Here is a 748-nt window from a genome sequence, read left to right as displayed (position 1 = left end):
TAGCATTGACCATATTAGCACTAGTCCCCATATTCTCAAATTTCTTTGTAAGAGCGTCCAATTTTGCAGACAAAAGAGTGACCGCATCTACATCAAACTTCCCTGATGCTTTGATTGTTGGGTTTACAGAAGAATAGCCACCACTTCTTTCATTTGCCCATTGATGATGATTTTGTGCTACACCGTCAATAATTTCTTCAGCTTCATCTAAACTTTTGTTCATAAGTGCCCCTCCCGCAGCTGAATCAAGGGACACTTTGGTATGATAGTTGATACCATTATAAAAAGTGTGCAACACTAACCATCTTTCCAACCCATGATGTGGGCATTGTCTGAGCATACTATTATATCTATCCCATGCTTCAAAAAGAGAGTCTGAGTCAGTCTGCTTGAAGCTTGCAATTAAATTCCTCATATGAGCTGTTTTGCTTGGTGGATAGAATTTATCAAGAAACTGTTGCTCACACTGCTCCCAAGTGGTGATGCTATTAGGGGCCAAAGAATTCAGCCATTGCTTTGCCCTATCTCTTATAGAAAACCCAAATAATAATAATCTAACTGCATCTGAAGGAACTCCATTCATTTTCATGGTACCACATATTTCATAAAAAACCTCTAAGTGTTGATTGGGGTCTTCATGAGGTCCTCCACCAAATTGGTTCTGCTGCACCATAGATATAATTGCGGGTTTGATCTCGAAGTTATTAGCTTCCACTGAAGGACTTGAAATACTAGATGGAAAACCTCT

At 39.3% G+C, this 748-nt stretch overlaps 1 non-coding gene across 1 annotated transcript; it reads left to right on the top strand.

Moving 5' to 3' along the window:
• The first annotated feature begins 311 nt into the window (after positions 1–311).
• On the top strand, positions 312–417 carry LOC122054508. Its single transcript, XR_006132808.1, has one exon. It is a non-coding gene; the product is annotated as a small nucleolar RNA R71 (small nucleolar RNA).
• The last annotated feature ends 331 nt before the right edge of the window (positions 418–748 follow it).

The sequence above is a fragment of the Zingiber officinale genome, chromosome 3A, assembly GCF_018446385.1.
Source record: "Zingiber officinale cultivar Zhangliang chromosome 3A, Zo_v1.1, whole genome shotgun sequence".
NCBI lineage: Eukaryota > Viridiplantae > Streptophyta > Magnoliopsida > Zingiberales > Zingiberaceae > Zingiber > Zingiber officinale.
The sequence above is the reverse complement of the archived record's forward strand: the minus strand, read 5'-3'. Positions and strand labels throughout refer to the sequence as shown.